Below are 22,517 nucleotides of genomic sequence, written 5' to 3' on the forward strand. Positions count from 1 at the left end.
TAAGATGATGATGATGTCCTACGATACTTAGGATGAAATATTTACAATTAAATAATTTTCACTGTGGTTAATACGCGTGTTTCTTTTAATTATATATCCTCGAATACTACCAAATGTATTCGAGGTATTTTATGCTTTTGAGGGAAAAGCTGAAGGGACCGGAGAAAAACTAATCTACCCGCCACATTCCGAAACAGACTAGCTCAATGTTGAAGGAAAAAAAAAAAAAAAGGAGAGGTCTTATTACACAAGATTCACCACACCACCTATAGATTGGCTTGTATGAGCATCGACGATGTTTTAGTTGGAAAGACTGGTCCGAATCCCTTCTAGGAACTTTTGTAAGGGCTTAACTAGAAGGTGAGTTAGCTGGTCATATACGGACGTGGAAGAATTTTTCTTCGGTGTTTTCATTCCACAAGACAAGACAAGCATATCAGCCGGAAGAACACACCCAATTAACAGACATAATACACCAACCTCATAACCTTAGTTGATAGGTCTGTAATCCCAAAAAAACAACAAAAACGTTGGCTTGTGATTTTCCTCCTTCCTCTTCTTCATTTTTATATCTTTTTTACTTTTTTTTTTAAAAACAAAAACTTTAATTTTTATTTTTGAGTATACATATATACATATTTATACCCAAAACCAACGATGCTGACATGTTCAACAGTGCTAATTAAATAATTATTATACATAACATTTAATTAATTACTTGTCCTCCAACTATAACAATTATCTAATTCTTTCTTAAAGCTACATAAAGTCACTGATTGCTCAATTTTCAATCCTAACATTAAAAAACAAACAAACTAGGATTAGATCTCTCTTCACTTTTTTTTTTTTATTATGCTGTCTAGTAGTATCGGGTTCAGTCGGATGCAGTTGACTTCTGTTGTTAAATTAAATTACATTCGAGTTTCCTGTTCTCTAAATTGATGAAATTACAATTAACTTGCCGATTTTCATAATTACCACGATAAAATCCCACGGTGCATTGATTTAAATATTTTTACTTCTTTTGACATTCATAAAAAAATCTAGGTAATCATAATCAATGTGGTCCTGACGAGACTTGTATAATGGTGTTATAATTTCCTTCTTGCTTATTCATACAAATGAAGCTTCGTTTAATTAAATCTACACTACGATCTGTTGAACCTGACTAGTTTTCATATCATTGTAATTTCTGAACTTAGATTCCCTATCGACAGAAGAGTCAACAGTCAAGAATTTGACTAATGAAAACAAGAACATATTTTTCTTCAAGTATAGTAGCTTACCAAATTTTAAGAATAAATCAAATTATTAAAAGAACAAGAACGCTGGGAAAATAGTGTAAAAACTATAACAACCATCTTTTAAAGAAGTGTTATCATTCTTTTTTTTTTTTTTTTCAGCGATCGCCATTCAACCGATTTCAGCCAAATTTGGAATATACAACTAACAGTTTCATACGCTGTTTAAATCGGACCAAAATTCGAGATGAAGAGCCTATGAGCATAGAGGAGACAGAAAGTAAAATGCTTCAAAGCCTGAATATCTATTAAAGTGATTTTGACTAGTTACTTATCGATTAGTTCACCAATTTCTTCTAAAATTAAGTGACATGTCCTAAAAATCACCTTGCACGCACAAAAAAAAATTGGCAAGCACTGAGGATTCCTTTATGTAAATATCACGAAAGGGTGTACATTAGTATTAGTATCGCGTAGACTTTAGATAATCTGGATATTTTAATCTAGAGACGAAACATGGAACTTTATCAAGCCATTTCAAACCCTCCAGTAAGGGTCTCACACAGGCAACTCACTGTCAGGGAGGCTTTCACAAACATCCATGCTTACCGTAGAATTCGAACGCACGGCCTATTAGTTGGATACCGAGTACGCTGTCCACTCGGCCCACCAGGCTGGCAAATAGGAAGCTAGGTGCAATTTAAAAGCGATTATATGGTTAGCATTATTGCTTTAACTGTTAAGAATATATAAACTGCTTTCGAAAATTCCAGCAATACAATAACAGCAGTTACAATAATTTCTTTCGAAGCCTTTCTTCGGCATTTTCTCGAGTTAGTCGATCTCTGGCAAATAGTTTTTTTTTTTTTTTTAATTAACGGAAACTCTGGTTTTTAACTTTGTATCTCAAAAAAAAAAAAAAAAATCGACTGTAGAACTCACATGATTATAGACAACAATACGAGCTTTAGGGCTTGGGGGCCAAGAGATGATGGCAGTTTTCTTTACTCCCCCCCCCCTGAAAAGTCCTGATCCATTAATAACTTGGGCTGACTATCAATGAAGGTTTGAATGATGGAGACTGGCTACCCACCTGACTTAAAAAAATAGAGCTAAAGGAGCTGCACCTACTCCCTTTGGAGAAAAAAAGGTGTAGAGGATTTATTTTTATTTTTTAAACATGCTGCTTCAGATGGTACTGTTTCATAAATTTTAACTATTTACAACCAGATGGGCAATATATAAAGTTTTAGATTTTAGACTCCAATAGAGTAAAATATAAAAGATAAAAATTAAGAACATAATTATGAAGCATTTGGTATTTTAAATGTACTTTAACACAATACCCTTCTGGTTAAGCGCATTAGTTAGTACGTTTTTAAAGTTAAGAGTTAAGTTAAACTATGCGCTGATAAACCCAAATACCAATATATTTTTTAAATTGTATAAATAACATTTTTTTTTAAAATGTGAATCTATCCAAGAAAGGCTGTTAGCTTATAGTATTACATTAGTATTAGTGCCACTGGTAAATTAAATGTTAGATCTGGAAACCTGATCTCTAGAGCAGAATTTCCAGAGACCAAACATACTTCGGCTTCCAATAAGCAGAATGGATGGGCTCCTGCTGGATGATAAAATTTATCTCCCACTTAAAAAAAAAAAAAAAAAATTCACAATTGTCCATGTTCAAGGTGAGATTCACACCTACAGCCTGTTGGTTGAAGAGAACCTTACGCATGAACCTCATTGTACAGTAATATTAACACATCTGGTATTTTCAATAATACAGTAATATCCTAAGAGTTGCTTGTCTGATGGGTCGAGTTGTTAATGTAATTTTAATACTTAGTCCTAGAATGTATTAAATAAAATAAACATTAATTAATTAATCAAATACTTATTACGATAACTATTAATAAAAAAGTGTTTAATGAAAAAAGAGAAGGAGCAGTAAATATGCTGATAGTTGAGGGATGAAATCACTTCATAAAATTTGGAAATCATCGTCTTTAATTTCCTCTACTATGATTTAATACTTCATAAGAATTTAGTCGAGACTCTTGACTTTAAGGAACAGCAATGTGAGGTTTGTACTATGGTAATAGCATAAAATGGTAATATTTGAGAGACACGACTACCATGCTGCAGAAATCTTTAATCCTAGAATGGAAAACTTAGGAGAAGGCTCAACACAGGCTTTGAAGGAACCTAACAAAAATTTTACCAGTTTCAAAGAACTTGCAACTATCGTATGACTTGCTTTGGCAATAATAATTAACAATGAAGTAGATCTACGAAAGTAGTGGGGAAAATTGCATTTTAGTGCGATAAAGACAAAAAATATGTTTGTTCTAGCAAAAACATAAAAAATAATACCTGCATATATTCTATCAGATTCTAAGACTTGAATCACATTAATTCGTTTATTAATAAGTATTTCTTTTCCCCTTTAATTTATACTAATTGAAATACTTTATGTGTCGCGTTTTTCTTTCAAAAAGAAAGAAAAACGCGACACATAAAGTATTTCAATTGGACCTAATCAATGCTAAAAGATTCTGTTAGCTTTGGATGATTTCAGGTGAGCCTTGCATATGCATAGCCTCATGTTAGCTAACTTCCATAATGCTAGATTTACTGAAGAAATACCTTACAGTTAACAATCAGAATATTTCCTATTTTTAAGCCGATTCTAGAGTACGCAATAGACTTTTCGGAACAGGCTGCAAAGCAACTTAGGCTTTTAATCCCGCAACTCAGAAAAAATCGACTGTAGAACATGATAAAACATGCCGACAAATACTAATTAGGATTAGGAACATGTCAAAGCTTATCTAGCACTTCACAGAAGTGCATTAGTGCATTCAACCTCACGATGGTGAACAGGAGACTAGCTAGTTGGGAGATGAATTATCTCCTAGTGTGAGACCCCCGTCCTACTTATTGGAGGCCTGAAGTGGCTTGAAAAAGTTCCATGTTTGATCTCTAGAGCGGGATTTTAGCAAATTGCAAAAAATATATAAAAAATTAATGAAAATGGAAAAAGAAATCCTTAGCTCGCCCACGGTACAAATGTACTATAGGTTTACTAATAGCCTTTAGTGGGTGGGAATCACATAAAAAAAAAGCTACCTACAAATTAAAAAAGAAGTTATACTTCAGGCAAAGAATTATGCTTTTCGAGGCTAGCCAAAAAAAAAATGGCATCTTTTGTAATTCAGTTTTTGTTTGTACATCGCCATATTTCATTTTATTTATTTATATTTATTTGTACCTCTTATAATAGCTGATTTTTACTCCCTCTGTACAACACCTCTGTAGTGAAACACTTGCAAAGAAGAAAAATCTTTGCAAAACTCGTACTTAGAGTTTATCTTAGAATCTAAGCAATAACAATAAAAGTCCTCGCAATGCATGTGAGGGCCCGCTCACTGTTTCTACTCGAAAAGCCAGTTTTAATACCTCGAAGGTTTCTGTGAAATATACCTAGCAGAGGGTACTCTACTACAACAGTGTGATCTGGTGGTCGGTCAGGAAATGTTTGTGATCAACGCTTATTCCCTATAACGAAATCTTCCATATCTATCTGCAAAACACAACTTATACAATGCAACCGTGAGTTGCATTGTATATATTACTATTAAAGAACGTTGTATATATTAAAGAACGTTACAACAAGTTGCACCAGCATGATCGGCGTGCACGCAGCACACACACACACGTCACAAAACTGACTGCTAACAAGGTCAACAGCCGAGATATTTGAAGAGCAAAATACATTCTGTCTGTATAATATTGTATCAAAATAATGAGCAGACAAACATTACTCTTACTCTCTCTCTCTCTCTCCTCGAGAAAGTTTATTCTAGCTTCGAAGACAGAAGGGTCTTGTGACCAGTAGTATTCAACCTTGGTTGTATACTACTGTGTATTCATCCTTTGCTGTTATTGTTATACTTTTATTCTACTTCGTTTAGGAATTATTTTATTTCGCTGTAGGCTCTCTCCTCGTTCTTTCGTTTCTCCTCCTCTCTTCTTTCCATTTTTTTTCTGATATATTTGTAACTGTAATTTTTATTTTTTGCACATATATATATTTTAAAGCTTCAAACTTCAGCTTAAAAATTAGATTAGTGAAAGCTGATGAATTTAATTACCACTCGCTGTCATATTTTTCACAAAGTGAATTTGTAAATAATACCTTTAAAAAAATTCTGTATTGTAACAACATAGCTATGAACAAAATTTAGAACAACTGTTGCAGTAATACTGCTGAAAATTTTCGCCGTGGAGACAGGTAATTGCTTTGAAAAATAGTAAAATTCTGTTAAAAAATAATTATTATTCAACTCTTAGAACTAAGCAAGTGACGAACCTATTATTAAATGACTGTACATTAGGTTTGACTAAATACCCGTTTTGTTATAGTAGACTTTACAAGAGAATCCTGATTATTAGAAAGAACTCTAGTGGATTCACTAGTGCTCTGATTTTTTTCCCCACCCTCCCCTTCTATACATAAAGCACCTCTCATGGATTATTGCGATATTGTGAGTGAAGATCTACCACAGATCACTCACAATAACACGCTCAATCCTCTTTCCCTTGCAATGTTCAAACATCTATCTAATACTTCAAGGTCTTCCCATAACCAGTGCCTTAAACATTGATCATAATATTCTTCATTGAGGAGAGGATAACTTAAAAATCACAGCCAATGCTACTAAAGCATAGTCCTGTCTTATTTCTAAAAAAAAAAATAGAAAAAAAAAGAGACAATAGAGTCCTGAAAAGACTAGTCCTTTCTACTTCTTGTAACGACATTTATCTCTAATATTTTATGGAACAAACAAATTGTATCCGTAGTATTCTCGACCTACAAACTTGGTATCCTTTTCTAATCATGTTATTTTTTAATAACCTTATGAGTAGAAAAAGACATTTCAGTTAATGAATGATCGAGAGAGAGAGATCATTGATTAACTGAAATGTCTTTTACACACACACACACCACACATACATACATACAGGCTTACTCCAACCCTCGTGGCGCATGTCTTTTGTCTTCCTACAAAACTTCCAAGGGTGCTGGTCCACTGAACTAGCATCCATCATTATTCCGCTTTCTGTTACAGAATCAAGTTCTAGTCTCTCACCCCCCCCCCACCAGCCTCTCCTTTCTTTCAGTATATTTCTGCTCTTTGAAACAACCTTCCTCGTAGTGTTTCCCAAGGATTACAACCTCTGAACTGAGTAGTAAATAAATATGTTTACTCTTACAGATCCTATTTTATTATTATTATCACACGAAACCTTCATGAAATCCCAGGACTCATTCACGGGAAGCTGCTCCACAGAACATAATCCATCGTTTGTACTACACCATCTACTGAACACTACATAGTATTTCTGTCTATTAACTGCAAATGCTACTTGCCAGTTTGCTTGTTTTTCTGGAAGGAAAGTCATTCCGAAAGAAAAACCATATGAGACGACTAACTTACATTCGACTAAAAAAAATCACTTATAAAGGTTATATACTCCTCAAACCTACTGTACTTTAGTGTCAACGGCACACGGAACAGAAATTACGAACTTCTAAAGATGTGTTTTCATTGGAAGTCAGAACATAGCGACGGCGGCCTATCTGCACGACACTAATAAAAGACTACATTGTCCAAATCAACTCTAGCAACATTATCACATGTAAGTAATACATGTACCGAGTGTGAACTGCATTAAACACCTGATCTAGATAGTTCTCTTTATCCAGAATTTTGTATATAAATAAGTTCAATTTCGTATAAGTGGTATGACATATAGAGGATTTTTAAAAAATAATTTTTGTAATTCTTATTTCATTCCATCCGTTTCTCGTCCGTCCGAAGGAGTTATAAGCAATTAATGCAGCCGGCTTGCCACTCCTCTAATGCATCCTCCTAAGGGCGAGTATTTTTTATATCTGTAGATATGTGTTGACGGCCTATTTGCCTGTTTTGAGGGACAAAAAATTCGAGTTTCCGGAAAAACTCTCCACATAAAGCAAGCTAACTGACTTTTAATTGAAAAACCGCAATCAAAGTGCTTCCCGTCATACATGAGATTCGAACTTAGGCCTTTCCAATCAAAAGTCTCTGTTGAAACCAACTAAGTTACAGAGGCGTCTTTATTTCGTTCAAAAAAATAATAGCTGCAAGTCCTTTTTTTTCTGACATGTGACATATCATTAGGTCTCTATTTAAAAAATAACAAACAACTTGTCGTACAGCAATCTCAGTATAGCTGAAAATAATACGTCAAAATATTCTTCTTTTAAAAGCTTTACTATATTTTATTTGCTATCATATAATAATTAAATATTTAGTGATAATTCACTTAATTATCATTAAGCAATGAGGAAAATGTCGTTTTTCTATATATATATAATGTGGAGTCAAATTGGTATTTAATATTCTACATTTGACGTACCAATGTGCGTTCAACTTTCTTTTTTTTTCTTTTTTTTTTCATTTTTTGTTTAAATTTCAATAAAAACCACGAAAAGTTATATTTCGTTGATATAATCCAGAAGCTCTGCTCTAGAAACCAATCATGACACTTTTTTTATTTTTTGGACAGTTACTTCAGGCCTACAGTAGGTAGTCTCACAACGGACAAAGAAAATCATCTATTACCAAAAGGTATTTTTGGAAACATTCATTACATAACACGGAATTAAAATCTTACAGCCTGTAAGACTGGAGAATAGAAACAGTAATTTTCAGTTTATCGAAGTTTTCAATAAAGCATATCATTGCCTATCACACTTTTCATTACATCTGAATTTTTGTTAACGTCATATGCCTGTTGCATAATAACTATATTCTGGCGTTTAATTATAATCCAAGTCTGTGTCGGAAAGAAACAAACATTCTGATACATTAATTCTAAAATCGATTCAACTGCAAAACAGCGGGATCCTGAATGGATGTTAAATGATATCGCGCCCTTTTGCAGGGAGGATTTTTGAATCCCTCTGACTACAGTTTCAGATTACAACTGTTGTCTGTTCATGCCACTTGTGCTATGCTGAATTTTTTTTTTTTTGGACTGCCTTAATACACCTTCTGGAGAACCAACGCTTGGATAGCGGGTGTAAATTTTAAATTGAAAGGAGGAGGAGGAGGATGGCCATTCAGAAGGATTCCGTTATGCGTTCAGAGAAGGCAAGCGGAAGCAGTAATCAAGTCACGAGAAGCACGAATGGAAATTGTAGGTTTCATCCCAATTTAACCATTATGGCGCTAAAGAAACTATACTGAGAGTGGGGATGGGGAAAAGGTCCGTCTGTAGCAGCGGCGACTCGTGCATAGGCACTGCGGAACTGCAGCACCCCCAATTTTTCTCGATATATAAATATATTTATTAATTTATTTATATTTGCTTGTAATATTTAATTTTATCATCAACAATCGTATACAATTCTCTTATTTTGTATAAAAAATAATAAAAATCCATCTTGTAGCACTTTGGAGGGCGAAGGATGGATACTGCCGCATTACGCTAATAGCTCGCATCTCACTATGAAGTGCATATGCACGTCATAGTGAGATGCGAGCTATTAGCGTAATGCGGCACTGTCCGTCGCACAGTTCCACTGTTGTTTATATGCAGTTTGCGCCAGTAGTAGAGTGTTCGTAGTGCTTATCGTGTTTACTCCGTCTCTTTAAATATTTGGACATTACAATTAAAGACATAACATTTGTTATAGTTTTATTTTAGGTCATTATTGGGGTTATTGACAATTATTACCTCAAAAATGCAACCTCAAGAAATAAGTTCTGTGACTGTAGTGACTGTAAATGAACTACAAATTCCTCAACAGTCACACAAACATCAAGGAAAAATTTATTGACCTTTTCGCTCGAAACAAAATAAGAAGAATGGATTTTATTTTAAAGTAATTTTGAATTATACTAAACTGTATAATTTTATCGATAATAAACAATATTTTTTCATGTTTAATTTTTTTTTAAATTTTTACCATAATTTTGATATTTTATCCAAACACGTATTACACTGTACCTACAGTGTGTATGTATATTTCGAAAGTTTCAGCACCCCCCACGATTTCAAGCCACGAGCCGCCACTGTCTGTAGAGAAGAAATCTTGAATGAAGGGCTAGTCTGAGTTACAAGAGAAGAGAAGTGACTTCTATGGTGAACGCGGAAAGAGTACTTGTTAAGAAAAGACTAAACTTGTTGGCAGAGAGCGAAGACAGTTAGCTTCGATTATGTTAGGTCAGAAATAACCTTAGCATTTCTTCCAATATGATAAGTGGAAATGAAAACTGGAAGCGACGGACTTACTTGGCTGATATTGTTATTATTACTGGTAATGTTGTTTGCTTCTTCTTCTTCTTCTTCCCACTTAAGTGGGGTCACTGTTTGTTATGAGTCTCCTCCACACCTTCCTGTCTTGGGCTGTCACCACATCCAAGTTCTTCATCTTCAAGTCCTCTTCTACCAGCTCCCTCCATCTCTTCTTTGGCCGCCCACGCTTCCGCCTTCCTTGCACATCCATCTGCATGACCCTTCTTCCCACATATTCGTCCTCCCTCCCCATCACATGACCAAACCATCTCAACTTTGCCTCCTGTATTTTCGCTCCTAAGTTCGTAACTTTCACTGTTCCCCTGACATAGTCATTTCTCAGATGATCCTTTCTGGTCACACCGCACATCCACCTAAGCATTCTCATCTCTGCTACTTCTATCCTGCTAATGTTATTTTTCCTCAGGGCCACAGTTTATATAGCATATGTCATAGCTGGCCTCACTACTGTCCTATAAATTTTGCCTTTCAGATTGATCGGCACCCCTCTTATCACATAACACTCCAGCCATCTCCCTCCAGTTCCTCCAACCTGCTTGTATCCTGCATCCCACTTCCTTCTCACCTTCTCCATCTTCTTCCACTGTCGAACCTAAGTATCTGAAGTCTCTCACCTTCCTGATGACATTTCCTTCCAGCTCCAGGTCTGTCTCCTGGCCACCGCCCACTGCGCAACACATATACTCTGTCTTACTTCTGCTCAGTCTCATACCTCTCTCTTCCAGTACTTTTCTCCATCTTTCCAGTTTAGTTTCCGCTTCTTCTCTTGAATCTACACACAGCAAGATGTCATCTGCATACAACATTGTCCAAGGTGCATCTTGGACAATGTTGTTTGCTTCTGCTATATTATATTATTGCTTTTCAGAGGTGAATTTCATTCACAGAATTGAAAAAATTATATTAGCAAGAAGCGGCATCTAAATCACAGACAAACCCATTCTTTCTCAATAACTGACTTACTTAAAAAAGTATTTATTTATTTTTAATGTAAAATGTATTTTTAACATGAAAATATTTTTATGTTATATATATATATATATATATATATATATATATACATGACATGAATGTTATACGAGATATTTATTATTATATTTTATATGAAATAAGTAAAACTGCGAGCAGTTTTTCGCCATTTTCAAAATGCTCTAGTTCTTTTATATTTGGATTTAAAGTTTCCAGTTTGGAAGGGGTTCAATAATTCCACTGAATAAAATTTGCGAATTAATAATATCCAACTTAAAACAGAAGTTACAGGAGATCGAATTCTGGAACTTCTTGCAAAAAAAAAAAAAAAAAAGAAAAAAAAAAGAGGGGTAATCAATGACATTGTAATGCTTGACCTAAAAAGCCCAACAGCTATCTATATTAAAAGAAAATGTTGTATCCGAAAATCTCAACAGATGATTGACTCACATCATATATATATAAAAAAACAAAAACTTTGAAATGAGCTCTCTTTTGTTATATTTCATTCGTTTTTTCCCTTTATAGCGTCTCTGTTCCCTGATAAACGCACGCAAAATTCAGTGAAAAAAAAAAAACAGATAAAAAAAAATAAAAGAACGTAGCACGGAGGCCGCTGTAACTTTGGACTAATAAGATTATTATCGAGAATGTTACGTTCGAGGATAAAATAGCGAAAAGATAAAGCTGACTGTCGCAAAATTGAGGTTTCACAGTAAATGTATGAACTTTTAAAAGGGAGAAGCCTCCACTTCGCTCTCTAAAATACAAGCCTAATACCAAGATACACTAGTATTATACTTATTATGTACGTTAAGTATATAATAATATAACTAGGCACTCGCATATTTCGATTCTCCCCCCCCCCGATTCAAAATAATAGAAATTTTCCAGGGTTTCTGTTTTTTCGTATTTCTATTACTCGCTATTATAATATGCTCACCATTAAAATCACAGTCCACATATTTTCATAAATTGGTCTCGAAGCAGTGGCATCTTAGCCTGAACGGCAGAAACATGCACTATTAGCTACTCTGCTATGTACCACCTGGTACAAACAAGCAAAACCTAATGTTTCTAATGGAAATATAATGTTGCGTCCCTCTTAGTCAAAAGCTCGTAGTACACGAACATCGAATATTCTAGTCTCAGACGCGAGGCACCTTTATATGGGTTTTTTTCCCCTCCCAAGTGAAGGCGAGTTAACAGGTCTCATACGGATAGGATCTTGCATCCTGCAAAACAAACCGGAAACACACGAGGAAATTAGTTATTCACACACGACGTCACTGAGACACCATATGGTCACTCCCATACCTCAAGAGTTTTGGGTGTAAAGCCTTCTGGTAGAAAAAGTGGTAGGGTGCACTGCAGATGCCCTTTCCACACAGATTTAGTAAGACAATCATAAACATCCATGTCCTAGGCAGGATTCGAACTAGCAGGCTTGAGAGCGAATATACTAACCACTCGACCGGCTATAAGGAAATTAACAGACATAATAGTCTTATTATGTCTAACTTACTCCCACCATCTCTTAGTCCAAAATTATGCGTAAATTATTATAAAAAAGCAGCATGTGTCCATTAAAAGGTAGTTTGTTTTATTATTATAGTATCTATATTTTATTTGAGGCCTCCACAGTCAGAAGACTCATGGTGGGAGGCCAAACGTTCTACAGATCACAAGGAATACCACATCTTGCTTTAAATACATTACTTAGAGTTGGTCCACTCACCAAGTGCTCCCCACTGTGGCAACCCATTCCGATACATTCACTACATGTGTGTATAAATATGGCATTAAATGAAATAAATAAATAAATCAGCTAACGCCTTTTATTCCCTAATAGGGATTAGGCGAGGCCTTTATACCCTATCTAACTTTTGGAGACTGAGTGGGCAGTTCAATCTCCACCGGTAGCCAATCAGAGATAGCTGGCCCATATCTATCACTAATTATAGGCGGCTACTGATGAAGAGACCAGCAAACAAGTGCTGCCATCTCTTGGTGCCTAAGCCTAACAGGATATGTTATTGTCTGAAATAATGTGGGTACATTATTAATGGGGTATACTTGTGCTTACGGGACGAAAAACGCTAGTTTCCGGGAGGGAAAACCCGCTTTCTCATGCCAGAGATCGACTAACTCGGGAGCCGGTCAGCGGCTAGACTTGAAGCTAGATCTAACTTCAAGCGACCAAGCGCAGAGGACGCAAGCGTCACTTCCACTGAGCATATTTTATTTAAACGACAACAAGTAAATACATAGTAGTAAAATATTTACATCATATATATATATATATATATATATACAGATTACATTCAGGTTTAACTCTTAATACCTTTGTTCTACTGTTATCAGATCAATAACAAATAAATACATAGTAGTAAAAATAAACACATCATAAGTAGATATACATCATATATTTACATTTGTTTTAACCTCCTTAGGGGTGCTGTATTACTATTTATTACAAGTAATTCATTTTGTGAATTTACTTCTCATAGTCTTTAATAGGGATCATTTCAATTAGTTACATTCAGGTTTAACTCTTAATACCTTTGTATTACTGTTATTATACAAATAAAAATAAATACACAGCAGTAAAATAGATACATCATTGATAGATATATTCATCATATGTTTGCATATGCTTTAAGCTCCTTAAGGGTATTACCATTTGTTACAAGTAATTTATTTTGTGAAGTTAATTCTCATAGCCTTTAACAGTGAACAGTTACATGACATTACATTATTAATTACATTCAGTTTTTAAATCTCAATACCTTTCTATTACTGTTATTAACAATTTTAATTGTTAGCTATTTTACCACACCATTATTTGATTACATATTTCGAGTCCTTAAAGTTCACTTAGCATTCCTGATAATTGATGCCCTGTCCCTCTCCCACACACCAGAAGAATGACTACATATACACACACACACACGTATATATATATATATATATATATATATATATATACAATTATGAATGTAATTTCTGTCCAGCTATCTGAAGGGTAGCATTAGTTAATTTGATGCAAGTGAATTCCTAAGGACTCCCATTCCTCTGCGTTCATCCTTTTCAATTGGATAGAATTCCTCATGACATCTTGCAGGTATCTATGGAATTTTGCCTGGATGTTTTCACCGCCTGTTCTGTCATACATATGGTCACACCTGTATGCCCAGATAATATACATTGTTATAACAATTATGATTGTTTGTATTCTGCTTAACTTTTTCTCGTTTAGCCAAAATATTAAATTTTCATTAATTATTTGATTCTGTGGCATCCATTGTTTCACAAGACTCCAGATTTCTTTAACTTTTTTACAATAAATCATCATGTGATAGTGTTTCTGGCTCTTTACAGAATTGACAGGTTGCAAGACCATCTAGTGGTATTCCATTTGCTACAACCCACAATTTGGTTGGCAAACATGCAAGATGAACTGTAAAGAAAAAAGGTTTTGTTGAACGGACTTATTGGAAGACGAAATATATTGTTTAACACTGAGCTTAGTTTGATCTCCCCTCTTTTTTGTTCTCGATGCTGAGGTATTGGAAAAATGGTTCTAGTTAGCTTTGCATATATTGCTCTTGTTTTCGTATATAGTAATTTCTCAATGCCATAATTTTTTTTCTATAAACCGGTATCCTTAGCCATTTCGATAAACATTCTGGGTGGTCTCTTTTTGATCGAAGGAAGAGAGCCGATGACCTTGTGGAAGGCACTTTTGTAGAAAAGCAATTGCATATCCATGGTATGATTTATTATGTGCTTTTACTGCAGTTATGGCTCTGATAATCAAGGTCTTTAGGTGTATGTTAACTAATCCGAGACCTCCAGCTTCTATTTCGTGAAAGAGTGTTGTACGGCGCATTCGTTCATATTGTGAACCCCATATGTATGTTTCAAAGGGCCTGTGAATTTCATCCGCCCATTGTCCGTGATATGGAATGTTATGTATTTTGTACCACAGTCTGGAGGCTAAGTACATATTGCAAATCCTAGCTTTGCCTCTTACGGAAAAGTGTCCATTTCGCATATTATTAATTTTTTTAAATATGGTTTCATACAACTCTTTCTATTGATCTACATATGTATCTATACTTCCAATTTTTATTCCTAAGACTGGCAAGTAGTTTTTTCTCAACATTCCGGCCGGTATTTTTGGTTCCTTTTCCCAGTCGCCAACCACCAAGACTTCGCCACGTTTACCCTAAGGGCTGAAGCCTTTCAAAAGGAGTCCAATATTTTTGTTTCCTCCATGGATTTTTCATTTTCTAGTGTGAGTGTTATGTCGTCTGCATAAGCTAGCAATTTCACTTCGCTTTCTCCATGAATATTTGTTTATTGCTCTGATTAGTGGTTCGATTGCTAATACAAAGAAGGCCATAGAGAGAGGGTTCCCTGGTCGTACGGAACAATTGATTTAGACAGGCGAGTTTTTTATTTATGATTATACGACTTCGTGCATTTTCATAAAATATTTTTAACCAGTTCACAAAGTTTGCTTCAAATCCTAATACCTTTGCTACTTCAAAGATGTATTCATGACTCATTGTGTCAAAAGTTCTTTCGATATCTAGACTTAGTAATATGCATGGTATCTGGGATGTGTTAAGGTATCCGTTATATTTTTTCCTTTAACTGCGCATGCTTGATTAGGCGATACAAGTTTCTGTAGACATCTCTGTATTCTGTTTGTGAGGATTTTTGAGATTATTTTATAGTCAGTGTTTAACAATGTTATACCTCTCCATTTTTTTATATCCTTCAGTTTTTCTGGATCGGAAACTTTTGGTATTAATGTGATATATCCACCGTTGAAGTTTTCTGGTTTTGCCTGTGTTTCTAACATTTGTTTAATCATCCTCATAAACAAGTTTTCAAACTTTTGAAAGTATCTTTTGTAGAATTCGCCAGTTAAACCATCTGCTCCGGGAGATTTTCCTTTCAGGAGATGCTTTATTGTATTTTTGTATTCCGATATTGTAATGGGGGCGTCAATCTCTTCAGCCTCCATTTTAGTTATCTTGGGTAGAAATTATATGAATTTATTTCGTTCAATGGTATCACTCTCTTTTCCTGTGAATAGAGCTGTAAATTGTTTGTGGGAAACCCTCAGTAAGTCTGCATCTTCTTGCAATGTTTTCCCTTCATAATGCAACGCCTTTATCCTTCTTTCATTGCTGTCTCTTTCGAACAGCCAGGCAGTGGATGTTTTGCCTTCATCATTTTCTACAGCTTTTAAACGCACCCGTAGCCATGCACCTTCTATTTCCTTGTATTGTAATTATTTTATTTTATTTTTTAATCGATTTATTTATGCTTTTACTTGTCTGTTTGTTCTGTCTGAGTAGTATAAGCTAGATAACTTTTTAAGATCTTCTTCCTGTTCTCTCTTTTGCTGATTCTTGATTTTACTTCCTATTCGGATAATTGCCTTTTTGATTTTTAATTTAAATATTTCCCACGCACTGATTGCGTTTAAGCCTTCCTAAATATGGCATTATTATGGCAATATCATTATTACAGTTGTTGCTTTTATTTATGGTAAACAATATACTTATGTTGTATGTAATCGATCTTTTATGGTATACAGTTGTGCACTGCTCATTAATAATTTAACCTATCAGTTTATAGTAATAGTGTAGCGATGGCTCTCTCCGTTCACGAGTGAATTTAGAGAATGGAAATTTATTCCCACTTGTACAAAATGCATATCGAATACTTTGTTATCCACAGTATTTCTCAATTAACAATAGTGACAATGAAAATTTCTGTAGCACTTTAAATGCATAGAAGACAAAATACATATAATTAGTTTTGCAATAATTAAGACTAATAATGTATTGAATGCGACTAGTCAAAACCTTTAAGCTAATTTACGCTACAAAACATTCAGTGCATTTATTTTCCAAGAAAATAAACTTTTAAGATAAACATTCTAACAAACCTTTTGAGACAGAATTCCTCACTGCTGTATGACATTCAGAAATATCGAATAAATTATTAAATTTAGACCATTTAGAGAAATTACTATTCATTCACAAAAAAAAACACTCGACACACAATTGCTGTTTCAACAATGAAAACGCCCTCTCTCTCTCTCTCTCTCACATACACACACAGTGAAATGCTTTGTAAAATTCGTGTAATCATAGAGTTAATAGAGTGCACGTGTACTCATATTTGTAAAATATGAGTAAACGTATACGTACAACTCGGTTATCCCTTTCGATTATTCGAAATAAATTCTTAATTGTATTGAGAAAGCAAAAGAATTTTATTCATCAGTTATCAGAAACTGTTACCTATTGTTCTTTTTTTTTTTTTAAATCTCTCTCTCTCTGGAGTACTTGCAATAATCTAAGATAGGTGATGGCTTCCATGGATTAAGCTTAAATAATCAGAGCACTAGAAAAACTACTTACTGATAAATAAACGATAATTATTGTGATCATGCTTTCACGGCGATATGCACACATGGTCTGTCAGCTTAAAGGATGTGATAATATCGTGCCGTAGTTAGGTTAGCATTGAACTAAACACTTAAAATAACAAGTTTATCATTCTATGCTGCAAACTCGATGAAACGTTCTACTTAGAGTAAAGCGAAGGCGTTTTTATGTCAGTGAAAGTAGTGTATGTGTACAACTTACATGGATTACACACTGTTTCATTTATTGATTTATTTTAAAATGGAACCTTACTATTAATAAGAGCTGCGTTTGCGTGGATGAGATTTTCTGATCTGCCTGCGAGTTCTGATAATAATAATGCTTATTCTTTGGTAATCAACTATCCCGAAAGGGGGAAAAATAGGTAGGTAGGTGAATTACTAGAATAAACTTATAATATTTATATTTTTGAGAAGCTTTTCATATGTTTAAGATATTCAGTGTGCAGGGGTTGTGATTGGATTAATTTTTAAGATTGTAATATGTGATTATGCTACATTGGTTTCTAATTAATCTTGATAATTTAGCAAATATCAGTTTGGGGCAGCAGAAGTAGAACGAAATACAAATCACCTATTTCGATGGACTACTCGATGTAACTTGATTTAGGCGCAAGGAATGGAAACATAAGTTACTGAACTTGATGATCCTGACAGGTTAGACTTGAAATGGAAGTCATCGCTTTGTGACATTTTAGGTAAAAAAAAAAAAAAGGTCAACGGAAAGTTTTTATACCGAAAGCAGTTCCTTAAGAAATTTTAAATACTCAGCAAATATGAAATTCGAAAACTGATAAGACAATATTTACGCCTAATGCAATCAGTATGAAGCGTATCATTGCCAAAATTTTATTTTATATTAGTAATGCAAAAAAAAATTAAACTCAGAAGTCTAAGTTGCCATGATATTGTAGGACCTTACAAATTATCATTTATTTCATTAGAAATACAATGTAACGCCTATGAATATTCATTTTTAATGTACTGGGTAACGATTACAATATCAATACAAAGATGTCAAAATAAATAAATATATGTTTAATACGAATCAAACTACGAAAGGTTGTAAACTTATAGTAAACTAAGTAGGTGAGCTAACTACTCACAGTATCAATGTGCTGTAGGTTTACAAACAAAACTTTTGTGAGTGAGATTTAAAAAAAAAAAAAAAAAAAAAAAAAACTCGGTGCGCTTTAAACTCAGAAGATTATAAGTGGTGACTATAAATTATTTTATATTTGAAACAGCAACGGCAATTTTGAAATATTTCAAACAAAAAATGAATAAGCATTTTAAACATTAACAAACAGTATAATCCCTTAATTTTTTCATAATAGCCAATTTATAATTTCAGAATTTTATTTAATTTTTCTTTTATTATTTCTAATTTTTTTAAAAAAGTGCTCATATTAAATAAATCTTCTCTTTTTTTTGTAAGATTAGTCGTGCTAAATAAAATTCATACCCTATAAAATTAACACATTTATGTACAATAAATAATCATCTTAGCCCATGTTTAGATCTTTACAACAAGAAATAAAATAGGCTAAAGTGATATCAGTATTTTTTTTTAATTGAAAAAATAGTTGATTTATTATCTATTAGAAGTATCCGTTTGTTGCTATCGGCCACTTAATGTTATCGAATTTCGTAAATCTGACGTTATCAGATAAGTGAATCTACTGTACATGCGATTCTATTTTAGAAACGATCTATTAGTTATTAAATATAAAATCTACAGTCCTTCAAAAAAGGTGATAAATATTTGCCTGTATCGAAAACATCTTCATGCCACGATTCCTATTCTCCTCGCGCTATCCAGGTAGGTTCATCTTCGGTTTTAGTGAAGGAGAAAGAATACTATGGAACTGAAGAAGAAATTAAAGGAACACTATCGTAATTGAAGAAGGAATACTATCAAAGCGATTCTCAAATTCTTATTTATTTTTTATTTATTTTTGTTAAGACAAGTCTTATAAATCCAAGGAACTACAGAAGCTAGTCTATAGCAGGCTTTCACAAGCATCCATACTTTGCTCGGAATTCGAACCGAGCCTTACCAGTGAACAAACAGTGGCTTTTATCAACCGAGTTACCAAGTTAGACTATATATTATTTTAAAAAAATTTTATTTTATTAAAATAATTTACTACTTTTCCCTTACTGACATATATTTAAAATTACACACATACGGTTTTTAATTGACATTTCAGAAATTTTTGTTCTGATTTCTTAGGTAAGGACCCTGCTTCCTTTGCTTCAGAAGACTTGTTGCACTTGTCATAAACAAATGAACTGAAGTTAGGAAATGTTATAGTTTCAGAAATTGAACAAATAATAACTGCCCACTGATAGACAAAAAAAAAGAGCTTAAAATACGCAGCGAAGTTTTATAGATTTTTTGAAATTATAATTCCTACCAAGTAGGTCGATTCATGACCCAAAATAGAAAAAAAAAATCAGCTAACGCCTTTTTATTCCCGTATATGGGGAGTAGGCGAGAACATTTAGCCCTATCTAACTTTTGGAGACTGAGTGGGCAGTTCAATCTCCACTGGTACCAATCAGAGGTAGATGGCCCAAGGCTATCACTAATTACTAATTAAGCGGTACACAGTGAAGAGAGACGGCTCAAATATGCCGCCATCTCGTGGTCCCTAACCCTAACACAATATATTTAATGTCTGAAATAATGTGGGTTCTACGGTCGATTTTCTTGAGTTTACGGGACGAAAAACCCGCTTGCCCATGCCAGAGATCGACTAACTCGGGAACCGGTCGAAAAAAGGCTTAGAAAAATTTCCTCTAGTCGCAGACTAGACTCGAAACCAAGTCTTCTTTCGTGCGGCCAAGCGCCACATCCACTGAGCTACACAGGCTCTCAAGACCCAAAATAGCGAACCATGAACAAATTAAGCATAAATTTTTAATTATAAAGAGCCAATAGGCTTCATTTCGGCGATATAAACATTATTCAAATTAAGGGGATATTAAATCCCACATTGTTTTAAAACCTAATAAGAAATTCAAAGATTGGAATCAGAGAGTTTCATGCCGAATATAGTAAACTATAAAGAAACTCTCTGATTCCAATCTTTTTCTTATTCGGTTTTAAAACAATGTGGGATTTAATATCCCCTTAATTTGAATAACATAAATTTTTAGTTTTTAATGAACTCAAAAATTGTGCTGTAATATAATTAAAGCACAAGTTTAATTACTCTAGTATTAATGTAAGTGAAATTGTGGACAATGTTGTACTCGGCTGAGTATTGACTATTCATCTCTGTAGTTGGCGACGATATACACTCATTAGATAAGATAAATGCATTTCCCGTAGACGTGTGTGTGGTTAAAATACACTTTATTGTGAGAAGCAAATCGGGGAAAATTATAAAATCTTCAAGCGAGTGCAGGAAAATTAGAATAGTGGAAAATTAATAGGTGTTAATTCTTTACTTTTCGTGAAATTAATTGTTACCGTTTATCTGGTTGCTAAATAAAGACTAAACAAAAGGAACTGTACACATAACTTACATAGTTGGAATACACTCGAGAACAGAATGATGCGGCAGAGAGAGAAACCAGAAGAAATGAGCACGTATTTAGAAATAAAAAAATTTAAATGAAGGACCATTAAAACATATCATACATACGAATATAAAGCAAAAGAACACGAAAAATAACTGTTATAATAATAATAACCAGATAAGAGGAAAACTATAGGTGACCATATGAAGGCATGTAACTGGGATGTGGAATTTGAAGTACTTACATTCTGTTCTCTTCTCAAAGTAGCATTTACCCACGCATAAATAGGTAGAAATGCTACTTTACTATAGAATAATAACAGAACAAGGTTCCCCCCCCCCCCCCCCATTGCCTTCCTTGTCCAATAAGTATTTTCTTGTCTGTAGATATTTATGTTCATAGGATCGGTTTGCGAGACGAAAAAGCCGAGTTCCCGGGCGAATAAACCCTCCACCTCCATATGAGACCGGCTGATTCACCTTCAGTTAAAAAGCCCTGATAAAAGTTCTTTCCAACTGAAGGGCTTCGTCTATATCGACTGAGCTACGAATGCTCCGTAGTTATATTAGTGAACGAAACTGAACAGATACACACACAGAGAGAGAGAGAGAGAGAGATTTATAGCAGTCCAAACAATATGTGAAAAGAAAAAAGAAGTTAGAAGAAACAAAAAGACAAATAAAGGATAGAATAAACAAAAAAGCAGGGCTGAGTAAGCAAAAACAGATCTAGATGCAAGAGATACTTTAATAATCATGTTATAAAAATTACAAAAGCAGTCAGTTGTTATTAAATTATTGAACAAAACTGTTTTAATTAAATACTTGCCAGGGTAGTTGGTCTAGTGGAAAATGCTTCCGCTCCCCGACCAACAGGCCGCCTGTCAAAATCTAAGAGCTAGCAGTGGTGTTTGTTAATGTCTTTAGGTGGATGACAGATGAATTTTATCTTCTAGTGTGAGATATCAACCTGCTTGTCTGAAGTAGTTCGAAAATGTTTCATATGTGGTCTCTACGATACGATTTCCTTAGCCCACTCATAGTAAAAGTGTACGATAGGTTTACAACCTTCCATGGACAGCATTCACATAAAAAATTAAGCATTGGTGTTTTATTAATGTGATGGCGCCATTTGGGTAAAAGTATTTTTACTACAAATTTATTATTTTGAAATAAGAATAATACTAAAACATCGCTATAAACCACAAGAAAGTTTTCAACGTAACAATATGTAGGATAGGACCAGGTCTGCTTTTATTTATAAAACATGAAATTATTTCAAGTTAAGCTTTATTAGCCATAGAAGAGGGTGATAAATTAAAAAATTGATGAAGAAATTCGTAGATTCATTAATATTATAATTTTAGTACACATATAATACTATTTAATATTATTTATTAAACAGTATTATATGTGATATTATATACAATAAATAAATTACTTATATAAAGTAATTTATTTTTTAAAAAAATATTTATAATTAACATTCGCAAATTCTGAGAGCCCCTCATAATTGAGCGGCCAGAACGATTTACCTTCGTTGGACTTTTGGACTAGATTTGGGTATAAAAACATTCAAAATATTCCACTCAAGCGATAAAAATTAGTAATTAGTGAAGAAAATATTTCATATTTTTCTAAATTACTCACTAAAATTACTATGATTATCAGGAATGGATGACTACCCATGAATGACCACGATTATAATCATGGATGCTTACGGATGAGAATGGGGTAGGCGAGAATGGGATGATAGTATTTTCCTTTAATAAATTTGATAAGAAAAACTTACAGAAAGGAAAAACAACTCTCTCTCTCTCTCTCTCTCTCTCTCTCTCTCTCTTAGAATAGTTAATACTAATAAATACATTGTATTGCAAAAAAAAAAAAAAAAAAAGTTAGAACACACATCACGTTACAAAGTTA

General features: G+C 33.9%; 1 protein-coding gene across 1 annotated transcript in view; it reads left to right on the forward strand.

The window, feature by feature from the left end:
* LOC150099779 (protein phosphatase 1 regulatory subunit 3C-like) overlaps nt 1–22,517 on the forward strand; it is a 65,215-nt gene that overhangs the window by 1,145 nt on the left and 41,553 nt on the right. The gene's annotated exons all lie outside the window — the stretch shown is intronic.

Source organism: Typopeltis vanoorti, chromosome 14, assembly GCF_054136105.1.
Source record: "Typopeltis vanoorti isolate ZY-2024b chromosome 14, IOZ_Tvanoo_1.0, whole genome shotgun sequence".
NCBI lineage: Eukaryota > Metazoa > Arthropoda > Arachnida > Uropygi > Thelyphonidae > Typopeltis > Typopeltis vanoorti.